This window comes from Ambystoma mexicanum, chromosome 1p, assembly GCF_040938575.1.
Source record: "Ambystoma mexicanum isolate Mex_15411 chromosome 1p, UKY_AmexF1_1, whole genome shotgun sequence".
Lineage (NCBI taxonomy): Eukaryota > Metazoa > Chordata > Amphibia > Caudata > Ambystomatidae > Ambystoma > Ambystoma mexicanum.
Window position 1 is genome coordinate 912,712,046 of NC_090921.1, and position 26,809 is coordinate 912,738,854.

Consider the following 26,809-nt stretch of genomic DNA (forward strand, 5'->3'; position numbering starts at 1 on the left):
CAGTCCCCAACCTCCATATCCTCTTCCCTCCCTCCTCCCGCCCCGACCGGCCCCTGACCCTGTGATTGGCTAATGGCAGCAACTGTGGCTTGTGTAACCAGCGGCATCTCCCTGCATGCTCTTTAACATCATGAGCAGCTGCAGGTGAGTGCACAGGGCCAGCGACCCTCCTGGGCCTGGCTATACCCCATTTTGCCCAGGGAAACCCGGCGGAGACAAGGCCTGCTTCCCTTGCAGTCCCCAACCTCTATTTCCTCTTCCCTCCCTCCTCCTGCCTCCCGACCGTCGCCCAACCGAGTGATTGGCTAATGGCAGCAACTGTGGCTGGTGTAACCAGCGCCACCTCCCTGCATGCTCTTTAACATTGTGAGCAGCTGCAGGTGAGTGCGTAGTGCCAGCGACCCTCCTTGGCTGTGCTATACCCCATTTTGCCCTGAGAAACCCGGCTGAGACAAGGCCCGCTCCCCATGCAGTCCCCAACCTCCATTTCCTCTTCCCTCCCTCCTCCTGCCTCCCGACCGTCGCCCGACCCTGTGATTAGCTAATGGCAGCAACTGTGGCTGGTGTAACCAGCGGTGCCTCCCTGCATGCTCTTTAACATTGTGAGCAGCTGCACAGAGTACGCAAGGCCAGTGACCCTCCTGGGCCTGGCTATACCCCATTTTGCCCTGGGAAACCTGGCAGAGACGAGGCCCGCTCCCCTTGCAGTCCCCAACCTCAATTTCCTCTTCCCTTCCTCCTCCCGCCTTCGGACCGGCCCCCGTCCCTGTGATTGGCTAATGGCAGCAATTGTGGCTGGAGTAACCAGCGGCGCCTCCCTGCATGCTCTTTAACATCCTGAACAGCTGCAGGTGAGTGCGCAGGGCCAGCGACCCTCCTGGGCTGTGCTGTACCCCATTGTGCCCTGGGAAAACCCGGTGGAGACGAGGCCCGCTCCCCTTGCAGTCCCCAACTCCATTTCCTTGTCCCTTGCTCCTCCCGCCTCCCGACCGGCCCCCGACCCTGTGATTGGCTAATGGCAGCAACTGTGGCTGGTGTAACCAGCGGCGCCTCCCTGCATGCACTTTAACATCGTGAGCAGCTGCAGGTGAGTGCGTAGGGCCAGCGACCCTCCTTGGCTGTGCTATACCCCATTGTGCCCTGGGAAATCCGGTGGAGACGAGGTACACTCCCCTTGCAATCCCCAACCTCCATTTCCTCTTTCCTCCCTCCTCCCGCCTCCCGACCGGCCCCCGACCCTGTGATTGGCTAATGGCAGCAACTGTGACTGGTGTAACCAGCGGCACCTCCCTACATGCTCTTTAACACCGTGAGCAGCTGCAGGTGAGTGCGCAGGGCCAGTGACGCTTCTGGGCCTGGCTATACCCCTTTTTGCCCTGGGAAACCCAGCGGAGATTAGGCCCGCTCCCCATGTAGTCCCCATCCTCCATTTCCTCTTCCCTCCCTCCTCCCGCCGCCGACCTGCCCCTGACCCTGTGATTGGCTAATGGCAGCAACTGTGGCTGGTGTAACCAGCGGCGCCTCCCTGCATGCTCTTTAACATTGTGTGCAGCTGCAGGTGAGTGCACAGGGCCAGTGACCCTCCTGGGCCTGGCTATACCCCATTTTGCCCCGGGAAACCCGGCGGAGACAAGGCCTGCTTCCCTTGCAGTCTCCAACCTCCATTTCCTCTTCCCTCCCTCCTCCTGCCCCAGACCGCGCCCTGACCCTGTGATTGGCTAATGGCAGCAACTGTGGCTGGTGTAACCAGCGGCACCTGCCTGCATGCTCTTTAACATCGTGAGCAGCTGCAGGTGAGTGCGCAGGGCCAGTGACCGTTGTGGTCCTGGCTATACCCCATTTTGCCCTGGGAAACCCGGCGGAGATGAGGCCCACTCCCCATGCAGTCCCCAACCTCCATTTCCTCTTCCCGACCTCCTCCCGCCCCCGACCGGCCCCGGACCCTGTGATTGGCTAATGGCAGCAACTGTGGCTGGTGTAACCAGCGGCGCCTCCCTGCATGCTCTTTAACATCGTGAGCAGCTGCAGGTGAGTGCACAGGGCCAGTGACCCTCCTGGGCCTGGGTATACCCCATTTTGCATGGGGGAAACCCAGTGGAGACAAGGCCTGCTTCCCTGGCAGTCCCCAACCTCCATTTCCTCTTCCCTCCCTCCTCCTGCCTCCTGACTGTCACCCAACCCTGTGATTGGCTAATGGCAGCAACTGTGGCTGGTGTAACCAGCGCCGCCTCCCATCATGCTCTTTACCATCGTGAGCAGCTGCAGGTGAATGCGCAGGGCCAGAGACCCTCCTGGCCCTGGCTATACCCCTTTTTGCCCTGGGAAACCCGGCGGAGATTAGGCCCGCTCCCCATGCAGTCCCCAACCTCCATTTCCTCTTCCCTCCCTCCTCCCGCCCCCGACCGGCCCCTGACCCTGTGATTGGCTAATGGCAGCAACTGTGGCTGGTGTAACCAGCGGCGCCTCCCTGCATGCTCTTTAACATCGTGAGCAGCTGCAGGTGAGTGCACAGGGCCAGCGACCCTCCTGGACCTGGCTATACCCCATTTTGCACGGGGGAAACCCAGTGGAGACAAGGCCTGCTTCCCTGGTAGTCCCCAACCTCCATTTCCTCTTCCCTCCCTCCTCCTGCCTCCTGACTCTCGCCCAACCCTGTGATTGGCTAATGGCAGCAACTGTGGCTGGTGTAACCAGCGTCGCCTCCCTTCATGCTCTTTAACATTGTGAGCAGCTGCAGTTGATTACGAAGGGCCAGCGACCCTCCTGGGCCATGCTATACCCCATTTTGCCCTGGGAAACCCGGCTTAGACAAGGCCCACTCCCCTTGCAGTCCCCAATCTTCATTTCCTCTTCCCTCCTTCCTCCCACCTCCCGACCATCCTCCGACCCTGTGATTGGCTAATGGCAGCAACTGTGGCTGGTGTAACCAGCGGCACTTGCCTGCATGCTCTTTAACATTGTTCGCAGATGCAGATGAGTGCGCAGGGCCAGTGACCCTCCTGGGCCTGGCTATACCCCATTTTGCCCTGGGAAACCCGGCGGAGATGAGGCCCGCTCCCCATGCAGTCCCCAACCTCCATTTCCTCTTCCCTCCCTCCTCTCGCCCCCGACCGGCCCCTGACCCTCTGATCGGGTAATGCCAGCAACTGTGGCTTGTGTAACCAGCGGCACTTGCCTGCATGCTCTTTAACATCGTTCGCAGATGCAGATGAGTGCGCAGGGCCAGTGACCCTCCTGGGCCTGGCTATACCCCATTTTGCCCTGGGAAACCCGGCAGAGACGAGGCCCACTCCCTTTGCAGTCCCCAACCTTCATTTCCTCTTCCCTCCTTTCTCCCACCTTCCGACCAGCCCCTGACCCTGTGATTGACTAATGGCAGCAACTGTGGCTGGTGTAACCAGCGGCACCTCCCTACATGCTCTTTAACATCATGAGCAGCTGCAGGTGAGTGCACAGGGCCAGTGACCCTCCTGGGCCTGGCTATACCCCATTTTGCACGGGGGAAACCCAGTGGAGACAAGGCCTGCTTCCCTGGCAGTCCCCAACCTCCATTTCCTCTTCCCTCCCTCCTCCCGCCGCCGACCTGCCCCTGACCCTGTGATTGGCTAATGGCAGCAACTGTGGCTGGTGTAACCAGCGGCGCCTCCCTGCATGCTCTTTAACATTGTGTGCAGCTGCAGGTGAGTGCACAGGGCCAGTGACCCTCCTGGGCCTGGCTATACCCCATTTTGCCCCGGGAAACCCGGCGGAGACAAGGCCTGCTTCCCTTGCAGTCTCCAACCTCCATTTCCTCTTCCCTCCCTCCTCCTGCCCCAGACCGCGCCCTGACCCTGTGATTGGCTAATGGCAGCAACTGTGGCTGGTGTAACCAGTGGCACCTGCCTGCATGCTCTTTAACATCGTGAGCAGCTGCAGGTGAGTGCGCAGGGCCAGTGACCCTCGTGGTCCTGGCTATACCCCATTTTGCCCTGGGAAACCCGGCAGAGATGAGGCCCGCTCCCCATGCAGTCCCCAACCTCCATTTCCTCTTCCCGAACTCCTCCTGCCCCAGACCGCGCCCTGACCCTGTGATTGACTAATGGCAGCAACTGTGGCTGGTGTAACCAGCGGCACCTCCCTACATGCTCTTTAACATCATGAGCAGCTGCAGGTGAGTGCACAGGGCCAGTGACCCTCCTGGGCCTGGCTATACCCCATTTTGCACGGGGGAAACCCAGTGGAGACAAGGCCTGCTTCCCTGGCAGTCCCCAACCTCCATTTCCTCTTCCCTCCCTCCTCCCGCCGCCGACCTGCCCCTGACCCTGTGATTGGCTAATGGCAGCAACTGTGGCTGGTGTAACCAGCGGCGCCTCCCTGCATGCTCTTTAACATTGTGTGCAGCTGCAGGTGAGTGCACAGGGCCAGTGACCCTCCTGGGCCTGGCTATACCCCATTTTGCCCCGGGAAACCCGGCGGAGACAAGGCCTGCTTCCCTTGCAGTCTCCAACCTCCATTTCCTCTTCCCTCCCTCCTCCTGCCCCAGACCGCGCCCTGACCCTGTGATTGGCTAATGGCAGCAACTGTGGCTGGTGTAACCAGTGGCACCTGCCTGCATGCTCTTTAACATCGTGAGCAGCTGCAGGTGAGTGCGCAGGGCCAGTGACCCTCGTGGTCCTGGCTATACCCCATTTTGCCCTGGGAAACCCGGCAGAGATGAGGCCCGCTCCCCATGCAGTCCCCAACCTCCATTTCCTCTTCCCGAACTCCTCCGGCCCCCGACCGGCCCCGGACCCTGTGATTGGCTAATGGCAGCAACTGTGGCTGGTGTAACCAGCGGCGCCTCCCTGCATGCTCTTTAACATCGTGAGCAGCTGGAGGTGAGTGCACAGGGCCAGTGACCCTCCTGGGCCTGGGTATACCCCATTTTGCACGGGGGAAACCCAGTGGAGACAAGGCCTGCTTCCCTGGCAGTCCCCAACCGCCATTTCCTCTTCCCTCCCTCCTCTTGCCTCCTGACTGTCGCCCAACCCTGTGATTGGCTAATGGCAGCAACTGTGGCTGGTGTAACCAGCGCCGCCTCCCATCATGCTCTTTACCATCGTGAGCAGCTGCAGGTGAATGCGTAGGGCCAGAGACCCTCCTGGCCCTGGCTATACCCCTTTTTGCCCTGGGAAACCCGGCGGAGATTAGGCCCGCTCCCCATGCAGTCCCCAACCTCTATTTCCTCTTCCCTCCCTCCTCCCGCCCCCGACCGGCCCCTGACCCTGTGATTGGCTAATGGCAGCAACTGTGGCTTGTGTAACCAGCGGCATCTCCCTGCATGCTCTTTAACATCATGAGCAGCTGCAGGTGAGTGCACAGGGCCAGCGACCCTCCTGGGCCTGGCTATACCCCATTTTGCCCAGGGAAACCCGGCGGAGACAAGGCCTGCTTCCCTTGCAGTCCCCAACCTCTATTTCCTCTTCCCTCCCTCCTCCTGCCTCCCGACCGTCGCCCAACCGAGTGATTGGCTAATGGCAGCAACTGTGGCTGGTGTAACCAGCGCCACCTCCCTTCATGCTCTTTAACATTGTGAGCAGCTGCAGGTAAGTGTGAAGGGCCAGCGACCCTCCTGGGCCATGCTATACCCCATTTTGCCCTGGGAAACCCGGCGGAGACGAGGCCCACTCCCCATGCAGTCCCCAACCTCCATTTCCTCTTCCTGACCTCCTCCCAAGCCCCCGACCTGCCCCTGACCCGGTGATTGGCTAATGGCAGCAACTGTGGCTGGTGTAACCAGCGGCACCTCCCTTCATGCTCTTTAACATTGTGAGCAGCTGCAGGTGAGTGCGAAGGGCCAGCGACCCTCCTGGGCCATGCTATCCTCCCCCATTTTGCCCTGGGAAACCCGGCGGAGACGAGGCCCACTCCCCTTGCAGTCCCCAACCTTCATTTCCTCTTCCCTCCTTCCTCCCACCTCCCGACCAGCCCCTGACCCTGAGGTTGGCTAATGGCAGCAACTGTGGCTGGTGTTACCAGCGGCGCCTCCCTGCATGCTCTTTAACGTTGTGAGCAGCTGCAGGTGAGTGCGTAGTGCCAGCGACCCTCCTTGGCTGTGCTATACCCCATTTTGCCCTGAGAAACCCGGCTGAGACAAGGCCCGCTCCCCATGCAGTCCCCAACCTCCATTTCCTCTTCCCTCCCTCCTCCTGCCTCCCGACCGTCGCCCGACCCTGTGATTAGCTAATGGCAGCAACTGTGGCTGGTGTAACCAGCGGTGCCTCCCTGCATGCTCTTTAACATTGTGAGCAGCTGCACAGAGTACGCAAGGCCAGTGACCCTCCTGGGCCTGGCTATACCCCATTTTGCCCTGGGAAACCTGGCAGAGACGAGGCCCGCTCCCCTTGCAGTCCCCAACCTCAATTTCCTCTTCCCTTCCTCCTCCCGCCTTCGGACCGGCCCCCGTCCCTGTGATTGGCTAATGGCAGCAATTGTGGCTGGAGTAACCAGCGGCGCCTCCCTGCATGCTCTTTAACATCCTGAACAGCTGCAGGTGAGTGCGCAGGGCCAGCGACCCTCCTGGGCTGTGCTGTACCCCATTGTGCCCTGGGAAAACCCGGTGGAGACGAGGCCCGCTCCCCTTGCAGTCCCCAACTCCATTTCCTTGTCCCTTGCTCCTCCCGCCTCCCGACCGGCCCCCGACCCTGTGATTGGCTAATGGCAGCAACTGTGGCTGGTGTAACCAGCGCCGCCTCCCTGCATGCACTTTAACATCGTGAGCAGCTGCAGGTGAGTGCGTAGGGCCAGCGACCCTCCTTGGCTGTGCTATACCCCATTGTGCCCTGGGAAACCCGGTGGAGATGAGGTACACTCCCCTTGCAATCCCCAACCTCCATTTCCTCTTTCCTCCCTCCTCCCGCCTCCCGACCGGCCCCCGACCCTGTGATTGGCTAATGGCAGCAACTGTGACTGGTGTAACCAGCGGCACCTCCCTACATGCTCTTTAACATCATGAGCAGCTGCAGGTGAGTGCACAGGGCCAGTGACCCTCCTGGGCCTGGCTATACCCCATTTTGCACGGGGGAAACCCAGTGGAGACAAGGCCTGCTTCCCTGGCAGTCCCCAACCTCCATTTCCTCTTCCCTCCCTCCTCCTGCCTCCTGACTGTCGCCCAACCCTGTGATTGGCTAATGGCAGCAACTGTGGCTGGTGTAACCAGCGCCGCCTCCCATCATGCTCTTTAACACCGTGAGCAGCTGCAGGTGAGTGCGCAGGGCCAGTGACGCTTCTGGGCCTGGCTATACCCCTTTTTGCCCTGGGAAACCCGGCGGAGATTAGGCCGCCTCCCCATGCAGTCCCCAACCTCCATTTCCTCTTCCCTCCCTCCTCCCGCCCCAGACCGGCCCCTGACCCTGGGATTGGCTAATGGCAGCAAATGTGGCTGGTGTAACCAGCGGCGCCTCACTGCATGCTCTTTAACATCGTGAGCAGCTGCAGGTGAGTGCACAGGGCCAGCGACCCTCCTGTGCCTGGCTATACCATATTTTGCCCCTCGGAAACCCGGCAGAGACAAGGCCTGCTTCCCTTGCAGTCTCCAATCTCCATTTCCTCTTCCCTCCCTCCTCCTGCCTCCCGACCGCCCCTTGACCCTGTGATTAACTAATGGCAGCAACTCTGACTTGTGTAACCAGCGGCACCTCCCTGCATACTCTTTAACATCATGAGCAGCTGCAGGTGAGTGCACAGGGCCAGCGACCCTTCTGGGCCTGGCTATACCCCATTTTGCCCTCGGAAACCCGGCAGAGACAAGGCCTGCTTCCCTCGCAGTCCCCAACCTCCATTTCCTCTTCCCTCCCTCCTCCGCCTCCCGACCGTCGCACGACCCTGTGATTGGCTAATGGCAGCAACTGTGGCTGGTGTAACCAGCGCCGCCTCCCTTCATGCTCTTTAACATTGTGAGCAGCTGCAGGTGAGTGTGAAGGGCCAGTGACCCTCCTGGGCCTGGCTATACCCCATTTTGCCCCAGGAAACCCGGCGGAGACAAGGCATGCTTCCCTTGCAGTCTCCAACCTCCATTTCCTCTTCCCTCCCTCCTCCTGCCCCCGACCGCCCCCCTGACCCTGTGATTGGCTAATAGCAACAACTGTGGCTGGTGTAACCAGCGCCGCCTCCCTTCATGCTCTTTAACATTGTGAGCAGCTTCAGGTGAGTGTGAAGGGCCAGTGACCCTCCTGGGTCTGGCTATACCCCTTTTTGCCCTGGGAAACCCGGCGGAGATTAGGCCGCCTCCCCATGCAGTCCCCAACCTCCATTTCCTCTTCCCTCCCTCCTCCCGCCCCCGACCGGCCCCTGACCCTGGGATTGGCTAATGGCAGCAACTGTGGCTGGTGTAACCAGCGGCGCCTCACTGCATGCTCTTTAACATCGTGAGCAGCTGCAGGTGAGTGCACAGGGCCAGCGACCCTCCTGTGCCTGGCTATACCATATTTTGCCCCTCGGAAACCCGGCAGAGACAAGGCCTGCTTCCCTTGCAGTCTCCAATCTCCATTTCCTCTTCCCTCCCTCCTCCTGCCTCCGACCGCCCCTTGACCCTGTGATTAACTAATGGCAGCAACTCTGACTTGTGTAACCAGCGGCACCTCCCTGCATACTCTTTAACATCATGAGCAGCTGCAGGTGAGTGCACAGGGCCAGCGACCCTTCTGGGCCTGGCTATACCCCATTTTGCCTTCGGAAACCCGGCAGAGACAAGGCCTGCTTCCCTCGCAGTCCCCAACCTCCATTTCCTCTTCCCTCCCTCCTCCGCCTCCCGACCGTCGCACGACCCTGTGATTGGCTAATGGCAGCAACTGTGGCTGGTGTAACCAGCGCCGCCTCCCTTCATGCTCTTTAACATTGTGAGCAGCTGCAGGTGAGTGTGAAGGGCCAGTGACCCTCCTGGGCCTGGCTATACCCCATTTTGCCCCAGGAAACCCGGCGGAGACAAGGCATGCTTCCCTTGCAGTCTCCAACCTCCATTTCCTCTTCCCTCCCTCCTCCTGCCCCCGACCGCCCCCTGACCCTGTGATTGGCTAATGGCAACAACTGTGGCTTGTGTTACCAGCGGCACGATATCATGAGCAGGTGCAGGTGAGTGCACAGGGCCAGCAATCCTCTTGGGCCTGGCTATACCCCATTTTGTCCTGGGAAACCTGGCAGAGACAAGGCATGCTTCCCTTCCAGTCCCCAACCTCCATTTCCTCTTCCCTCCCTCCTCCTGCATCCCGACTGTCGCCCGACCCTGTGATTGGCTAATGGCAGCAACTGTGGCTGGTGTAACCAGCGCCACCTCCCTTCATGCTCTTTAACATCGTGAGCAGCTGCAGGTGAGTGCGAAGGGCCAGCGACCCTCCTGGGCCATGCTATAGCCCATTTTGCCCTGGGAAACCCGGCGGAGACGAGGCCCACTCCCCTTGCAATCCCTAACCTCCATTTCCTCTTCCCGACCTCCACCCGCCCCCGACCTGCCCCTGTGATTGGCTAATGGCAGCAACTGTGGCTGGTGTAACCAGCGGCACCTCCCTTCATTCTCTTTAACATCGTGAGCAGCTCCAGGTGAGTGTGAAGGGCCAGCGACCCTCCTGGGCCATGCTATCCCCCATTTTGCCCTGGGAAACCCGGCAGAGACGAGGCCCACTCCCCTTGCAGTCCCCAACCTTCATTTCCTCTTCCCTCCTTCCTCCCACCTCCCGACCAGCCCCAGACCCTGTGGTTGGCTAATAGCAGCAACTGTGGCTGGTGTAACCAGCGGCCCCTCCCTGCATGCTCTTTAACATCGTGAGCAGCGGCAGGTGAGTGCGCAGGGGGCCAGTGACCCTCCTGGGCCTGGCTATACCCGATTTTGCCCTGGGAAACCCGGAGGAGACGAGGCCCGTTCCCCATGCAGTCCCCAACCTCCATATCCTCTTCCCTCCCTCCTCCCGCCCCGACCGGCCCCTGACCCTGTGATTGGCTAATGGCAGCAACTGTGGCTTGTGTAACCAGCGGCATCTCCCTGCATGCTCTTTAACATCATGAGCAGCTGCAGGTGAGTGCACAGGGCCAGCGACCCTCCTGGGCCTGGCTATACCCCATTTTGCCCAGGGAAACCCGGCGGAGACAAGGCCTGCTTCCCTTGCAGTCCCCAACCTCTATTTCCTCTTCCCTCCCTCCTCCTGCCTCCCGACCGTCGCCCAACCGAGTGATTGGCTAATGGCAGCAACTGTGGCTGGTGTAACCAGCGCCACCTCCCTGCATGCTCTTTAACATTGTGAGCAGCTGCAGGTGAGTGCGTAGTGCCAGCGACCCTCCTTGGCTGTGCTATACCCCATTTTGCCCTGAGAAACCCGGCTGAGACAAGGCCCGCTCCCCATGCAGTCCCCAACCTCCATTTCCTCTTCCCTCCCTCCTCCTGCCTCCCGACCGTCGCCCGACCCTGTGATTAGCTAATGGCAGCAACTGTGGCTGGTGTAACCAGCGGTGCCTCCCTGCATGCTCTTTAACATTGTGAGCAGCTGCACAGAGTACGCAAGGCCAGTGACCCTCCTGGGCCTGGCTATACCCCATTTTGCCCTGGGAAACCTGGCAGAGACGAGGCCCGCTCCCCTTGCAGTCCCCAACCTCAATTTCCTCTTCCCTTCCTCCTCCCGCCTTCGGACCGGCCCCCGTCCCTGTGATTGGCTAATGGCAGCAATTGTGGCTGGAGTAACCAGCGGCGCCTCCCTGCATGCTCTTTAACATCCTGAACAGCTGCAGGTGAGTGCGCAGGGCCAGCGACCCTCCTGGGCTGTGCTGTACCCCATTGTGCCCTGGGAAAACCCGGTGGAGACGAGGCCCGCTCCCCTTGCAGTCCCCAACTCCATTTCCTTGTCCCTTGCTCCTCCCGCCTCCCGACCGGCCCCCGACCCTGTGATTGGCTAATGGCAGCAACTGTGGCTGGTGTAACCAGCGGCGCCTCCCTGCATGCACTTTAACATCGTGAGCAGCTGCAGGTGAGTGCGTAGGGCCAGCGACCCTCCTTGGCTGTGCTATACCCCATTGTGCCCTGGGAAACCCGGTGGAGACGAGGTACACTCCCCTTGCAATCCCCAACCTCCATTTCCTCTTTCCTCCCTCCTCCCGCCTCCCGACCGGCCCCCGACCCTGTGATTGGCTAATGGCAGCAACTGTGACTGGTGTAACCAGCGGCACCTCCCTACATGCTCTTTAACACCGTGAGCAGCTGCAGGTGAGTGCGCAGGGCCAGTGACGCTTCTGGGCCTGGCTATACCCCTTTTTGCCCTGGGAAACCCAGCGGAGATTAGGCCCGCTCCCCATGTAGTCCCCATCCTCCATTTCCTCTTCCCTCCCTCCTCCCGCCGCCGACCTGCCCCTGACCCTGTGATTGGCTAATGGCAGCAACTGTGGCTGGTGTAACCAGCGGCGCCTCCCTGCATGCTCTTTAACATTGTGTGCAGCTGCAGGTGAGTGCACAGGGCCAGTGACCCTCCTGGGCCTGGCTATACCCCATTTTGCCCCGGGAAACCCGGCGGAGACAAGGCCTGCTTCCCTTGCAGTCTCCAACCTCCATTTCCTCTTCCCTCCCTCCTCCTGCCCCAGACCGCGCCCTGACCCTGTGATTGGCTAATGGCAGCAACTGTGGCTGGTGTAACCAGCGGCACCTGCCTGCATGCTCTTTAACATCGTGAGCAGCTGCAGGTGAGTGCGCAGGGCCAGTGACCGTTGTGGTCCTGGCTATACCCCATTTTGCCCTGGGAAACCCGGCGGAGATGAGGCCCACTCCCCATGCAGTCCCCAACCTCCATTTCCTCTTCCCGACCTCCTCCCGCCCCCGACCGGCCCCGGACCCTGTGATTGGCTAATGGCAGCAACTGTGGCTGGTGTAACCAGCGGCGCCTCCCTGCATGCTCTTTAACATCGTGAGCAGCTGCAGGTGAGTGCACAGGGCCAGTGACCCTCCTGGGCCTGGGTATACCCCATTTTGCATGGGGGAAACCCAGTGGAGACAAGGCCTGCTTCCCTGGCAGTCCCCAACCTCCATTTCCTCTTCCCTCCCTCCTCCTGCCTCCTGACTGTCACCCAACCCTGTGATTGGCTAATGGCAGCAACTGTGGCTGGTGTAACCAGCGCCGCCTCCCATCATGCTCTTTACCATCGTGAGCAGCTGCAGGTGAATGCGCAGGGCCAGAGACCCTCCTGGCCCTGGCTATACCCCTTTTTGCCCTGGGAAACCCGGCGGAGATTAGGCCCGCTCCCCATGCAGTCCCCAACCTCCATTTCCTCTTCCCTCCCTCCTCCCGCCCCCGACCGGCCCCTGACCCTGTGATTGGCTAATGGCAGCAACTGTGGCTGGTGTAACCAGCGGCGCCTCCCTGCATGCTCTTTAACATCGTGAGCAGCTGCAGGTGAGTGCACAGGGCCAGCGACCCTCCTGGACCTGGCTATACCCCATTTTGCACGGGGGAAACCCAGTGGAGACAAGGCCTGCTTCCCTGGTAGTCCCCAACCTCCATTTCCTCTTCCCTCCCTCCTCCTGCCTCCTGACTCTCGCCCAACCCTGTGATTGGCTAATGGCAGCAACTGTGGCTGGTGTAACCAGCGTCGCCTCCCTTCATGCTCTTTAACATTGTGAGCAGCTGCAGTTGATTACGAAGGGCCAGCGACCCTCCTGGGCCATGCTATACCCCATTTTGCCCTGGGAAACCCGGCTTAGACAAGGCCCACTCCCCTTGCAGTCCCCAATCTTCATTTCCTCTTCCCTCCTTCCTCCCACCTCCCGACCATCCTCCGACCCTGTGATTGGCTAATGGCAGCAACTGTGGCTGGTGTAACCAGCGGCACTTGCCTGCATGCTCTTTAACATTGTTCGCAGATGCAGATGAGTGCGCAGGGCCAGTGACCCTCCTGGGCCTGGCTATACCCCATTTTGCCCTGGGAAACCCGGCGGAGATGAGGCCCGCTCCCCATGCAGTCCCCAACCTCCATTTCCTCTTCCCTCCCTCCTCTCGCCCCCGACCGGCCCCTGACCCTCTGATCGGGTAATGCCAGCAACTGTGGCTTGTGTAACCAGCGGCACTTGCCTGCATGCTCTTTAACATCGTTCGCAGATGCAGATGAGTGCGCAGGGCCAGTGACCCTCCTGGGCCTGGCTATACCCCATTTTGCCCTGGGAAACCCGGCAGAGACGAGGCCCACTCCCTTTGCAGTCCCCAACCTTCATTTCCTCTTCCCTCCTTTCTCCCACCTTCCGACCAGCCCCTGACCCTGTGATTGACTAATGGCAGCAACTGTGGCTGGTGTAACCAGCGGCACCTCCCTACATGCTCTTTAACATCATGAGCAGCTGCAGGTGAGTGCACAGGGCCAGTGACCCTCCTGGGCCTGGCTATACCCCATTTTGCACGGGGGAAACCCAGTGGAGACAAGGCCTGCTTCCCTGGCAGTCCCCAACCTCCATTTCCTCTTCCCTCCCTCCTCCCGCCGCCGACCTGCCCCTGACCCTGTGATTGGCTAATGGCAGCAACTGTGGCTGGTGTAACCAGCGGCGCCTCCCTGCATGCTCTTTAACATTGTGTGCAGCTGCAGGTGAGTGCACAGGGCCAGTGACCCTCCTGGGCCTGGCTATACCCCATTTTGCCCCGGGAAACCCGGCGGAGACAAGGCCTGCTTCCCTTGCAGTCTCCAACCTCCATTTCCTCTTCCCTCCCTCCTCCTGCCCCAGACCGCGCCCTGACCCTGTGATTGGCTAATGGCAGCAACTGTGGCTGGTGTAACCAGTGGCACCTGCCTGCATGCTCTTTAACATCGTGAGCAGCTGCAGGTGAGTGCGCAGGGCCAGTGACCCTCGTGGTCCTGGCTATACCCCATTTTGCCCTGGGAAACCCGGCAGAGATGAGGCCCGCTCCCCATGCAGTCCCCAACCTCCATTTCCTCTTCCCGAACTCCTCCTGCCCCAGACCGCGCCCTGACCCTGTGATTGACTAATGGCAGCAACTGTGGCTGGTGTAACCAGCGGCACCTCCCTACATGCTCTTTAACATCATGAGCAGCTGCAGGTGAGTGCACAGGGCCAGTGACCCTCCTGGGCCTGGCTATACCCCATTTTGCACGGGGGAAACCCAGTGGAGACAAGGCCTGCTTCCCTGGCAGTCCCCAACCTCCATTTCCTCTTCCCTCCCTCCTCCCGCCGCCGACCTGCCCCTGACCCTGTGATTGGCTAATGGCAGCAACTGTGGCTGGTGTAACCAGCGGCGCCTCCCTGCATGCTCTTTAACATTGTGTGCAGCTGCAGGTGAGTGCACAGGGCCAGTGACCCTCCTGGGCCTGGCTATACCCCATTTTGCCCCGGGAAACCCGGCGGAGACAAGGCCTGCTTCCCTTGCAGTCTCCAACCTCCATTTCCTCTTCCCTCCCTCCTCCTGCCCCAGACCGCGCCCTGACCCTGTGATTGGCTAATGGCAGCAACTGTGGCTGGTGTAACCAGTGGCACCTGCCTGCATGCTCTTTAACATCGTGAGCAGCTGCAGGTGAGTGCGCAGGGCCAGTGACCCTCGTGGTCCTGGCTATACCCCATTTTGCCCTGGGAAACCCGGCAGAGATGAGGCCCGCTCCCCATGCAGTCCCCAACCTCCATTTCCTCTTCCCGAACTCCTCCGGCCCCCGACCGGCCCCGGACCCTGTGATTGGCTAATGGCAGCAACTGTGGCTGGTGTAACCAGCGGCGCCTCCCTGCATGCTCTTTAACATCGTGAGCAGCTGGAGGTGAGTGCACAGGGCCAGTGACCCTCCTGGGCCTGGGTATACCCCATTTTGCACGGGGGAAACCCAGTGGAGACAAGGCCTGCTTCCCTGGCAGTCCCCAACCGCCATTTCCTCTTCCCTCCCTCCTCTTGCCTCCTGACTGTCGCCCAACCCTGTGATTGGCTAATGGCAGCAACTGTGGCTGGTGTAACCAGCGCCGCCTCCCATCATGCTCTTTACCATCGTGAGCAGCTGCAGGTGAATGCGTAGGGCCAGAGACCCTCCTGGCCCTGGCTATACCCCTTTTTGCCCTGGGAAACCCGGCGGAGATTAGGCCCGCTCCCCATGCAGTCCCCAACCTCTATTTCCTCTTCCCTCCCTCCTCCCGCCCCCGACCGGCCCCTGACCCTGTGATTGGCTAATGGCAGCAACTGTGGCTTGTGTAACCAGCGGCATCTCCCTGCATGCTCTTTAACATCATGAGCAGCTGCAGGTGAGTGCACAGGGCCAGCGACCCTCCTGGGCCTGGCTATACCCCATTTTGCCCAGGGAAACCCGGCGGAGACAAGGCCTGCTTCCCTTGCAGTCCCCAACCTCTATTTCCTCTTCCCTCCCTCCTCCTGCCTCCCGACCGTCGCCCAACCGAGTGATTGGCTAATGGCAGCAACTGTGGCTGGTGTAACCAGCGCCACCTCCCTTCATGCTCTTTAACATTGTGAGCAGCTGCAGGTAAGTGTGAAGGGCCAGCGACCCTCCTGGGCCATGCTATACCCCATTTTGCCCTGGGAAACCCGGCGGAGACGAGGCCCACTCCCCATGCAGTCCCCAACCTCCATTTCCTCTTCCTGACCTCCTCCCAAGCCCCCGACCTGCCCCTGACCCGGTGATTGGCTAATGGCAGCAACTGTGGCTGGTGTAACCAGCGGCACCTCCCTTCATGCTCTTTAACATTGTGAGCAGCTGCAGGTGAGTGCGAAGGGCCAGCGACCCTCCTGGGCCATGCTATCCTCCCCCATTTTGCCCTGGGAAACCCGGCGGAGACGAGGCCCACTCCCCTTGCAGTCCCCAACCTTCATTTCCTCTTCCCTCCTTCCTCCCACCTCCCGACCAGCCCCTGACCCTGAGGTTGGCTAATGGCAGCAACTGTGGCTGGTGTTACCAGCGGCGCCTCCCTGCATGCTCTTTAACGTTGTGAGCAGCTGCAGGTGAGTGCGTAGTGCCAGCGACCCTCCTTGGCTGTGCTATACCCCATTTTGCCCTGAGAAACCCGGCTGAGACAAGGCCCGCTCCCCATGCAGTCCCCAACCTCCATTTCCTCTTCCCTCCCTCCTCCTGCCTCCCGACCGTCGCCCGACCCTGTGATTAGCTAATGGCAGCAACTGTGGCTGGTGTAACCAGCGGTGCCTCCCTGCATGCTCTTTAACATTGTGAGCAGCTGCACAGAGTACGCAAGGCCAGTGACCCTCCTGGGCCTGGCTATACCCCATTTTGCCCTGGGAAACCTGGCAGAGACGAGGCCCGCTCCCCTTGCAGTCCCCAACCTCAATTTCCTCTTCCCTTCCTCCTCCCGCCTTCGGACCGGCCCCCGTCCCTGTGATTGGCTAATGGCAGCAATTGTGGCTGGAGTAACCAGCGGCGCCTCCCTGCATGCTCTTTAACATCCTGAACAGCTGCAGGTGAGTGCGCAGGGCCAGCGACCCTCCTGGGCTGTGCTGTACCCCATTGTGCCCTGGGAAAACCCGGTGGAGACGAGGCCCGCTCCCCTTGCAGTCCCCAACTCCATTTCCTTGTCCCTTGCTCCTCCCGCCTCCCGACCGGCCCCCGACCCTGTGATTGGCTAATGGCAGCAACTGTGGCTGGTGTAACCAGCGGCGCCTCCCTGCATGCACTTTAACATCGTGAGCAGCTGCAGGTGAGTGCGTAGGGCCAGCGACCCTCCTTGGCTGTGCTATACCCCATTGTGCCCTGGGAAACCCGGTGGAGATGAGGTACACTCCCCTTGCAATCCCCAACCTCCATTTCCTCTTTCCTCCCTCCTCCCGCCTCCCGACCGGCCCCCGACCCTGTGATTGGCTAATGGCAGCAACTGTGACTGGTGTAACCAGCGGCACCTCCCTACATGCTCTTTAACATCATGAGCAGCTGCAGGTGAGTGCACAGGGCCAGTGACCCTCCTGGGCCTGGCTATACCCCATTTTGCACGGGGGAAACCCAGTGGAGACAAGGCCTGCTTCCCTGGCAGTCCCCAACCTCCATTTCCTCTTCCCTCCCTCCTCCTGCCTCCTGACTGTCGCCCAACCCTGTGATTGGCTAATGGCAGCAACTGTGGCTGGTGTAACCAGCGCCGCCTCCCATCATGCTCTTTAACACCGTGAGCAGCTGCAGGTGAGTGCGCAGGGCCAGTGACGCTTCTGGGCCTGGCTATACCCCTTTTTGCCCTGGGAAACCCAGCGGAGATTAGGCCCGCTCCCCATGTAGTCCCCATCCTCCATTTCCTCTTCCCTCCCTCCTCCCGCCGCCGACCTGCCCCTGACCCTGTGATTGGCTAATGGCAGCAACTGTGGCTGGTGTAACCAGCGGCGCCTCCCTGCATGCTCTTTAACATCGTGTGCAGCTGCAGGTGAGTGCACAGGGCCAGTGACCCTCCTGGGCCTGGCTATACCCCATTTTGCCCCGGGAAACCCGGCGGAGACAAGGCCTGCTTCCCTTGCAGTCTCCAACCTCCATTTCCTCTTCCCTCCCTCCTCCTGCCCCAGACCGCGCCCTGACCCTGTGATTGGCTAATGGCAGCAACTGTGGCTGGTGTAACCAGCGGCACCTGCCTGCATGCTCTTTAACATCGTGAGCAGCTGCAGGTGAGTGCGCAGGGCCAGTGACCGTCGTGGTCCTGGCTATACCCCATTTTGCCCTGGGAAACCCGGCGGAGATGAGGCCCGCTCCCCATGCAGTCCCCAACCTCCATTTCCTCTTCCCGACCTCCTCCCGCCCCCGACCGGCCCCGGACCCTGTGATTGGCTAATGGCAGCAACTGTGGCTGGTGTAACCAGCGGCGCCTCCCTTCATGCTCTTTAACATCGTGAGCAGCTGCAGGTGAGTGCACAGGGCCAGCGACCCTCCTGGGCCTGGCTATACCCCATTTTGCACGGGGGAAACCCAGTGGAGACAAGGCCTGCTTCCCTGGCAGTCCCCAACCTCCATTTCCTCTTCCCTCCCTCCTCTTGCCTCCTGACTGTCGCCCAACCCTGTGATTGGCTAATGGCAGCAACTGTGGCTGGTGTAACCAGCGCAGCCTCCCATCATGCTCTTTACCATCGTGAGCAGCTGCAGGTGAATGCGCAGGGCCAGAGACTCTCCTGGTCCTGGCTATACCCCTTTTTGCCCTGGGAAACCCGGCGGAGATTAGGCCCGCTCCCCATGCAGTCCCCAACCTCCATTTCCTCTTCCCTCCCTCCTCCCGCCCCCGACCGGCCCCTGACCCTGTGATTGGCTAATGGCAGCAACTGTGGCTGGTGTAACCAGCGGCGCCTCCCTGCATGCTCTTTAACATCGTGAGCAGCTGCAGGTGAGTGCACAGGGCCAGCGACCCTCCTGGACCTGGCTATACCCCATTTTGCACGGGGGAAACCCAGTGGAGACAAGGCCTGCTTCCCTGGTAGTCCCCAACCTCCATTTCCTCTTCCCTCCCTCCTCCTGCCTCCTGACTCTCGCCCAACCCTGTGATTGGCTAATGGTAGCAACTGTGGCTGGTGTAACCAGCGTCGCCTCCCTTCATGCTCTTTAACATTGTGAGCAGCTGCAGTTGATTACGAAGGGCCAGCGACCCTCCTGGGCCATGCTATACCCCATTTTGCCCTGGGAAACCCGGCTTAGACAAATCCCACTCCCCTTGCAGTCCCCAACCTTAATTTCCTCTTCCCTCCTTCCTCGCACCTTCCGACCAGCCCCATACCCTGTGATTGACTAATGGCAGCAACTGTGGCTGGTGTAACCAGCAGCACCTGCCTGCATGCTCTTTAACATCGTGAGCAGCTGCAGGTGAGTGCGCAGGGCCAGTGACCCTCGTGGTCCTGGCTATACCCCATTGCCCTAGGAAACTCGTCGGAGATGAGGCCCGCTCCCCATGCAGTCCCCAACCTCCATTTCTTCTTCCCGACCTCCTCCAGCCCCCAACCGGCCCCTGACCCTGTGATTGGCTAATGGCAGCAACTTTGGCTGGTGTAACCAGCGGCACCTGCCTGCATGCTCTTTAACATCCTTAGGAGCTGCAGGTGAGTGCGCAGGACCAGTGACCCACCTGGGCCTGGCTATACCCCATTTTTCCCTGGGAAACCCAGCAGAGATGAAGCCTGCTCCCCATGCAGTCCCCAACCTCCATTTCCTCTTCCCTCCCTCCTCCCGCCCCCGACCGGCCCCTGACTCTGTGATTGGCTAATGGCAGCAACTGTGGCTGGTGTAACCAGTGGCGCCTCCCTGCATGCCCTTTAACATCCTGAGCAGCTGCAGGTGAGTGCACAGGGCCAGCGACCCTCCTGGACCTGGCTATACCCCATTTTGCACGGGGGAAACCCAGTGGAGACAAGGCCTGCTTCCCTGGTAGTCCCCAACCTCCATTTCCTCTTCCCTCCCTCCTCCTGCCTCCTGACTCTCGCCCAACCCTGTGATTGGCTAATGGTAGCAACTGTGGCTGGTGTAACCAGCGTCGCCTCCCTTCATGCTCTTTAACATTGTGAGCAGCTGCAGTTGATTACGAAGGGCCAGCGACCCTCCTGGGCCATGCTATACCCCATTTTGCCCTGGGAAACCCGGCTTAGACAAATCCCACTCCCCTTGCAGTCCCCAACCTTAATTTCCTCTTCCCTCCTTCCTCGCACCTTCCGACCAGCCCCATACCCTGTGATTGACTAATGGCAGCAACTGTGGCTGGTGTAACCAGCAGCACCTGCCTGCATGCTCTTTAACATCGTGAGCAGCTGCAGGTGAGTGCGCAGGGCCAGTGACCCTCGTGGTCCTGGCTATACCCCATTGCCCTAGGAAACTCGTCGGAGATGAGGCCCGCTCCCCATGCAGTCCCCAACCTCCATTTCTTCTTCCCGACCTCCTCCAGCCCCCAACCGGCCCCTGACCCTGTGATTGGCTAATGGCAGCAACTTTGGCTGGTGTAACCAGCGGCACCTGCCTGCATGCTCTTTAACATCCTTAGGAGCTGCAGGTGAGTGCGCAGGACCAGTGACCCACCTGGGCCTGGCTATACCCCATTTTTCCCTGGGAAACCCAGCAGAGATGAAGCCTGCTCCCCATGCAGTCCCCAACCTCCATTTCCTCTTCCCTCCCTCCTCCCGCCCCCTACCGGCCCCTGACTCTGTGATTGGCTAATGGCAGCAACTGTGGCTGGTGTAACCAGTGGCGCCTCCCTGCATGCCCTTTAACATCCTGAGCAGCTGCAGGTGAGTGCGCTGGGGGCCAGCGACCTTCCTGGGCCTGGCTATACCCCATTTTGCCCTGGGAAACCCTGCAGGGACAAGGCCCGCTCCCCTTGCAGTCCCCAACCTCCCTTTCCTCTTCCCTCCCTCCTCCCGCCTCCCGACCGGCTCCCGACCCTGTGATTGGCTAATGCCAGCAACTGTGGCTGGTGTAACTAGGGGCACATCCCTGCATGCTCTTTACCATCATGAGCAGCTGCAGGTGAGTGCACAGGGCCAGCGACCCTCCTGGGCTGTGCTATACCCCATTTTGCCCTGGGAAACCCGGCTGAGACGAGGCCCGCTCACCATGTAGTCCCCAACCTCCATTTCCTCTTCCCTCCAGCCTCCCGCCCCCGACGGGCCCCTGACCCTGTGATTGGCTAATGGCAGCAACTGTGGCTTGTGTAACCAGGGGCACATCCCTGCATGCTCTTTACCATCATGAGCAGCTGCAGGTGAGTGCACAGGGCCAGCGACCCTCCTGGGCCTGGCTATACCCCATTTTTCACTGGGAAACCCTGCAGAGACGAGGCCCGCTCCCCTTGCAGTCCCCAACCTCCCTTTCCTCTTCCCTCCCTCCTCCCGCCTCCCGACCGGCTCCCGACCCTGTGATTGGCTAATGGCAGCAACTGTGGCTGGTGTAACCAGCGCCGCCTCCCTGCATGCTCTTTAACATCCTGAGCAGTTGCAGATGAGTGCGCAGGGCCATCCCGGACCCTCCCGGGCTGGCTATACCCCATTTTGCCCTGGGAAACCCAGTGGAGACGAGGTCCGCTCCCCTTGCAGTCTCCAACCTCCATTTCCTCTTCCCTCCCTCCTCCTGCCTCCCGACCGGCCCCGACCCTGTGATTGGTTAATGCAGCAACTGTTTCTGGTGTAACCAGCGGCGCCTCCCTGCATGCTCATTAACATCGTGAGCAGCTGCTGGTGAGTGCTCAGGGCCAGCGACCCTCCTGGGCCTGGCTATACCCCATTTTGCCCTGGGAAACTCGGCAGAGACGAGGCCCGCTCCCCTTGCAGTCCACAACCTCCATTTCCTCTTCCCTCCCTCCTCCCGCCTCCTGACCCGCCCTCGACCCTGTGTTTGGCTAATGGCAGCAACTGTGGCTGGTGTAAACAGCAGCGCCTCCCTACATGGGGGGTCATTCCGAGGTTGGAGGTAAGTAATTACCGGCGCCTCCCTGCATGCTCTTTAACATTGTGAGCAGCTGCAGGTGAGTGCGCAGGACCAGCAACCCTCCTGGGAAACCCGGCAAAGACGAGGCCCGCTCCCCTTTTCAATCCCAACCTCCATTTCCTCTTCCCCCCCTCCTCCCGCCTCCCGACCGGCCCCCGACCCGGTGATTGGCTAATGGCAGCAACTGTGGCTGGTATAACCAGCAGCGCCTCCCTGCATGGGGGGTCATTCCGAGGTTGGAGGTAAGTAATTACCGGCACCGGTAAGGGTGCCGATGCCGGTAATCCCTTACCTCTGTATTCCGAGGTCCCTTTGCGGGTCCTTCCTTACCTCCTGCTTTTAGCAGGAGTAAAGTACGGGACCCGCAAAGGTACTTCGGAGGTAATTACGGGACCGTAATTTACGGTGCCGTAATTACCTCCTTCCCCATTCCCATTGAGCCCTATGAGGCAGAAATGGGAATGGGGAAGGGTAAACAGTGTATGGGGAATTACCGGTCCCTCCAACCCTGGAATGGACCGGTAATTACTCCATTCACCAATGCCGGATTTGGGACGGTTTCGGAGGCAACCATGGAGCTAATTACTCCATGGTTAGCTCCAAACCCGGAATGAGGCCCATGCTCTTTAACATCGTGAGCAGCTGCAGGTCACTGCGCAGGGCCAGCGACCCTGATGGTCCTGGATATACTCTATTTTGCCCTGGGAAACCCGGCAGAGACGAGGCCCGCTCCCCTTGCAGTCCCCAACCTCCCGTTCCTCTTCCCTCCCTCCTCCCGCCTCCCGACCAGCTCCCGACCCTGTGATTGGTTAATGGCAGCAACTGTGGCTGGTGTAACCAGCGGCGCCTCCCTGCATGCTCCTTAACACCGTGAGCAGCTGCAGGTGAGTGCGTAGGGCCAGTGACCCTCCTTGGCTGTGCTATACCCCATTTTGCCCAGGGAAACCCGGCTGAGACGAGGCCCGATCCCCATGTAGTCCCCAACCTCCATTTCCTCTTCCCTCCCGCCTCCCGCCCCGACTGGCCCCTGAACCTGTGATTGGCTAATGGCAGCAACTGTGGCTTGTGTAACCAACGGCACATCCCTGCATGCTCTTTAACATCATGAGCAGCTGCAGGTGAGTGCATAGGCCAGCGACCCTCCTGGGCCTGGCTATACCCCATTTTGCCCTGGGAAACCTTGTGGAGACAAGGCCTGCTTCCCTTGCAGTTCCCAAACTCCATTTCCTCTTCCCTCCCTCCTCCTGCCTCCCGACCGTCGCCTGACCCTGTGATTGGCTAATGTCAGCAACTGTGGCTGGTGTAACCAGCGCCACCCCCCTGCATGCTCTTTAACATCGTGAGCAGCTGCAGATGAGTGTGCAGGGCCAGTGATCCTCCTGGGCCTGGCTATACCCCACTTTGCCCTGGGAAACCCGGCAGAGACGAGGCCCGCTCCCCTTGCAGTCCCCAACCTCAATTTCCTCGACCCTCCCTCCTCCCGTCTCCCGACCGGCCCCAGACCCTGTGATTGGCTAATGGCAGCAACTGTGGCTTTTATAACCAGCAGCACCTCCCTACATGCTCTTTAACATCGTGAGCAGCTGCAGGTCACTTCGCAGGGCCAGCGAACCTCCTGGTTCTGGCTATACCCTATTTTGCCCTGGGAAACCCGGCAGAGATGGCAGCAACTGTGGCTGGTGTAACCACTGGCGCCTCCCTGCATGCTCTTTAACATCCTGAGCAGCTGCAGGTGAGTGCGCAGGGCCAGCGACCCTCCCGGGCCTGGCAATACCCCATTTTGCCATGGGAAACCAGCTGGAGACGAGGTCTGCTCCCCTTGCAGTCCCCAACCTCCATTTCCTCTTCCCTCCCTCCTCCCGCTTCCGGACCAGCCCCTGACCCTGTGATTGGCTAATGGCAGCAACTGTGGCTGGTGTAATCAGCGGCACCTCTCTTCATGCTCTTTAACATAGTGAGCAGCTGCAGGTGAGTGCGCAGGGCCAGCAACCCTCCTGGGCCTGGCTATACCCCATTTTGCCCTGGGAAACCCTGCATAGACGAGGCCCGCTCCCCTTGCAGTCCCCAACCTCCATTTCCTCTTCCCCCCCCTCCTCCCGCCTCCCGACCGGCCCCAGACCCTGTGATTGGCTAATGGCAGCAACTGTGGCTTTTATAACCAGCAGCACCTCCCTACATGCTCTTTAACATCGTAAGCAGCTGCAGGTCACTGCGCAGGGCCAGCGACCCTCCTGGTTCTGGCTATACCCTATTTTGCCCTGGGAAACCCGGCAGAGACGAGGTCCGCTCCACTTACAGTCCACAATCTCCATTTCCACTTCCCTCCCTTCTCCCGCCTCCAGACCGGCCCCCTACCCTCTGATTGGCTAATGGCAGCAACATTGGCTGGTGTAACCAGCAGCGCCTCCCTGCATGCTTATTAACATCGTGAGCAGGTGCAGGTGAGTGCGCAGGGCCATCTTCCCTCCTGGGCCTGGCTATACCCCATTTTGTCCTGGGAAACCCGGCAGAGACGAGGCCCGCTCCCCTTGCAGTCCACAATCTCCATTTCCTCTTCCCTCCCTCCTCCCGCTTCCGGACCAGCCCCTGACCCTGTGATTGGCTAATGGCAGCAACTGTGGCTGGTGTAATCAGCGGCACCTCTCTTCATGCTCTTTAACATAGTGAGCAGCTGCAGGTGAGTGCACAGCGCCAGCGACCCTCCTGGGCCTGGCTATACCCCATTTTGCCCTGGGAAACCTGGCAGAGACGAGGCCCGCTCCCCATGCAGTCCCCAACCTCCATTTCCTCTTCCCTCCCTCCTTCCGCCTCTCGACCGGCCCCCGACCCTGTGATTGGCTAATGGCAGAAACTGTGGCAGGTGTAACCAGCGGCGCCTCCCTGCATGCTCTTTAACATGGTGAGCAGCTGCAGGTGAGTGCGCAGGGCCAGGAACCCTCCTGGGCCTGGCTATACCCCATTTTGCCCTCGGAAACCCGGCGGAGACGAGGCCCGCTCCCCTTGCAGTCCCCAACCTCCATTTCCTCTTCCCTCCCTCCTCCCGACTCCCGACCGGCCCCCGACCCTGTGATTGGCTAATGGCAGCAACTGTGGCTGGTGTAACCAGCGGCGCCTCCATGCATGCTCATTAACATCGTGAGAAGCTGCAGGTGAGTGCGCAGGGCCAGCGACCCTCCTGGGCCTGGCTATACCCCATTATGCACTGTTAAACCCGGCAGAGACGAGGCCCGCTCCCCTTGCAGTCCCCAACCTCCATTTCCTCTTCCCTCCCTCCTCCCACCTCCCCACCGGCCCCCGACCATGTGATTGGCTAATGGCAGCAACTGTGGCTGGTATAACCAGCGGCGCCTCCCTATATGCTCTTTAACATCGTGAGCAGCTGCAGATCACTGCGCAGGGCCAGCGACCCTCCTGGTCCTGGCTATACCCTATTTTGCCCTGGAAAACCCGGCAGAGACGAGGCCCGCTCCCCTTGCAGTGCCCAACCTCCATTTCGTCTCCCCCCCCTCCTCCCGCCTCCTGACCGGCCCCCGACCCTGTAATTGGCTAATGGCAGCAACTGTGGCTGGAATAACCAGCGGTGCCTCCCTACATGCTCTTTAACATCGTGAGCATCTGCAGGTCAATGCGCAGGGCCAGCGACCCTCCTGGTTCTGGATATACCCTATTTTGCCCTGGGAAACCCAGCAGAGACGAGGCCTGCTCCCCTTGCAGCCCACAACCTCCATTTCCTCTTCCCTCCCTTCTCCCGCCTCCGGACTGGCCCCCGACCCTCTGATTGGCTAATGGCAGCAACTGTGGCTGGTGTAACCAGCGGCGCCTCCCTGCATGCTCATTAACATCGTGAGCAGCTGCAGGTGAGTGTGCAGGGCCAGCGACCCTCCTGGGTCTGGCTATACCCCATTTTGCCCTGGGAAACCCGGCAGAGACAAGGCCGCTCCCCTTGCAGTCCCCAACCTCCATTTCCTCTTCCCTCCCTCCTCCCGCCTCCGGACCAGCCCTGACCCTGTGATTGGCTAAGGGCAGCAACTGTGGCTGGTGTAACCAGCGGCACCTCTCTGCATGCTCTTTAACATAGTGAGCAGCTGCAGGTGAGTGCACAGTGCCAGCGACCCTCCTGGGCCTGGCTATACCCCATTTTGCCCTGGGAAACCCTGAGGAGACGAGGCCCGCTCCCCTTGCAGTCCCCAACCTCCCTTTCCTCTTCCCTCCCTCCTCCCTCCTCCCGAGCAGCCCCCGACCGTGTGATTGGCTAATGGCAGCAACTGTGGCTGGGAAACCCGGCGGAGATGAGGCCCGCTCCCCATGCAGTCCCCAACCTCCATTTCCTCTTCCCTCCCTCCTCCCGCCCCCGACCGGCCCCTGACCCTGTGATTGGCTAATGGCAGCAACTGTGGCTGGTGTAACCAGCGGCGCCTCCCTGCATGCTCCTTAACATCGTGAGCAGCTGCAAGTGAGTGCACAGGGGGCCAGCGACCCTCCTGGGCCTGGCTATACCCCATTTTGCCCTGGAAAACCCAGCGGAGACGAGGCCCGCTCCCCTTGCAGTCCCCAACCTCCCTTTACTCTTCCCTCCCTCCTCCTGCCTCCCAACTGGCCCCGACCCTGTGATTGGCTAACGGCAGCAACTGTGGCTGGTGTAACCAGCGGCGCCTCCCTGTATGCTTTTTAACATCGTGAGCAGCTGCAGGTGAGTGCGCAGGGCCAGCGACCCTCCTGGGCCGTGCTATATCCCATTTTGCCCTAGGAAACCCAGCTGAGACGAGGCCAGCTCCCCATGCAGGCCCCAACCTCCATTTCCTCTTCCCTCCCTCCTCCTGCCCCCGACCGCCCCTTGACCCTGTGATTAACTAATGGCAGCAACTGTGGCTTACGTAACCAGCAGCACCTCCCTGCATACTCTTTAACATAATGAGCAGCTGCAGGTGAGTGCACAGGGCCAGCGACCCTTCTGGGCCTGGCTATACCCCATTTTGCCCTCGGAAACCCAGCAGAGACAAGGCCTGCTTCCCTCGCAATCCCCAACCTCCTTTTCCTCTTCCCTCCCCCCTCCTGTCTCCCGACTGTCGCCCGACCCTGTGATTGGCTAATGGCAGCAACTGTGACTGGTGTAACCAGCGCCGCCTCCCTTCATGCTCTTTAACATCATGAGCAGGTGCAGGTGAGTGCGAAGGGCCAGTGACCCTCCTGGGCCTGGCTATGCCCCATTTTGCCCTGGGAAACCCGGCGGAGATGAAGCCCGCTCCCCATGCGGTCCCCAACCTCCATTTCCTCTTCCCGACCTCCTCCCGCCCCCGACCTGCCCCTGACCCTGTGATTGGCTAATGGCAGCAACTGTGGCTGGTGTAACCAGCGGCACCTCCCTTCATGCTCTTTAACATTGTGAGCAGCTACAGGTGAGTGCGAAGGGCCAGCGACCCTCCTGGGCCATGCTATCCCCCATTTTGCCCTGGGA